General features: G+C 32.7%; 1 protein-coding gene across 1 annotated transcript in view; it reads left to right on the top strand.

Annotated features, from left to right (window-relative positions):
- Positions 1-1,724, top strand: part of LOTGIDRAFT_176308 (hypothetical protein) — a gene marked incomplete at both ends in the record, with an annotated part of 8,613 nt that overhangs the window by 873 nt on the left and 6,016 nt on the right. The gene's annotated exons all lie outside the window — the stretch shown is intronic.

The following is a 1,724-nucleotide window of genomic DNA, read 5'->3' as shown; positions in this document are numbered from 1 at the left end:
CTTTTTTTTTGTGGCCTTTTTGACAAACATTAAGTGTAGCCTATAATGTTGAACTATCAGTCTTGGTTTCGACAAACAATGGCTGCCATAATATGTGTCCTCATTTAAACTTTCAATCGAGAATTTAGACACACATGGATTTGAAACCCGAAATTTCGACAGTGAGCTTTGAACACTATTACTGATTTGATTATCTTGATTTAAAAATCCTGTTTCTCAGACTAAGGTGGGATTGGTCAAAAGGAAAGTGAATCTGTCAATTTAATTGTGACTAATTTGTCAAGGACCCTAATTACTGTGACTAATGTAGCCTTTAAGCATATTACTGTGACTAATTTACCCTGTAAGCATATTACTGTGACTAATGTAGCCTTTAAGCATATTACTGTGACTAATTTACCCTGTAAGCATATTACTGTGACTAATTTACCCTGTAAGCATATTACTATGACTAATTTATCCTGTAAGCATATTACTGTGACTAATTTACCCTGTAAGCATATTACTGTGACTAATTTATCCTGTAAGCATATTACTGTGACTAATTTACCCTGTAAGCAAATTGCTGTCACTAATTTATCCTGTAAGTATATTACTGTGACCAATTTACCCTGTAAGCATATTACTGTCACTAATTTATCCTGGAAGCATATTAGTGTGACTAATTTACCTTGTAAGCATATTACTGTGTCTAATATACCCTGTAAGCATATTACTGTGACTAATTTACCCTGTAAGCATATTACTGTGACTAATTTACCCTGTAAGCATATTACTGTGACTAATTTATCCTGTAAGCATATTACTGTGACTAATTTATCCTGTAAGCATATTACTGTGACTAACTTACCCTGTAAGCATATTACTATGACTAATTTATCCTGTAAGCATATTACTGTGACTAATTTACACCTGTAAGCATATTACTGTGACTAATTTACCCTGGAAGCATATTACTGTGACTAATTTACCCTGGAAGCATATTACTGTGACTAATTTACCCTGTAAGTATATTACTGTGACTAATTTACCCTGTAAGCATATTACTGTGACTAATTTACCTTGTAAGCATATTACAGTGACTAATTTATCCTGTAAGTATATTACTGTGACTAATTTACCCTGTAAGCATATTACTATGACTAATTTACCCTGGAAGCATATTACTGTGACTACTTTATCCTATAAGCATATTACTGTGACTAATTTATCCTGTAAGTATATTACTGTGACTAATTTACCCTGTAAGCATATTACTATGACTAATTTACCCTGGAAGCATATTACTGTGACTAATTTATCCTGTAAGTATATTACTGTGACTAATTTACCCTGTAAGCATATTACTATGACTAATTTATCCTGTAAGCATATTACTGTGACTAATTTACCCTGGAAGCATATTACTGTGACTAATTTATCCTGTAAGCATATTACTGTGACTAATTTACCCTGTAAGCATATTACTGTGACTAATTTACCCTGTAAGCATATTACTGTGACTAATTTACCCTGTAAGTATATTACTGTGACTAATTTACCCTGTAAGCATATTACTGTGACTAATTTACCCTGTAAGCATATTACTGTGACCACTTTACCATGTAAGCATATTACTGTGACTAATTTACCCTGTAAGCATATTACTGTGACCACTTTACCATGTAAGCATATTACTGTGACTAATTTACCCTGTAAGCATATTACTGTGACCACTTTACCAT

The sequence above is a fragment of the Lottia gigantea genome, assembly GCF_000327385.1.
Source record: "Lottia gigantea unplaced genomic scaffold LOTGIsca_960, whole genome shotgun sequence".
Classification (NCBI taxonomy): Eukaryota; Metazoa; Mollusca; class Gastropoda; family Lottiidae; genus Lottia; species Lottia gigantea.
This window is presented reverse-complemented; position numbering and strand designations above follow the sequence as displayed.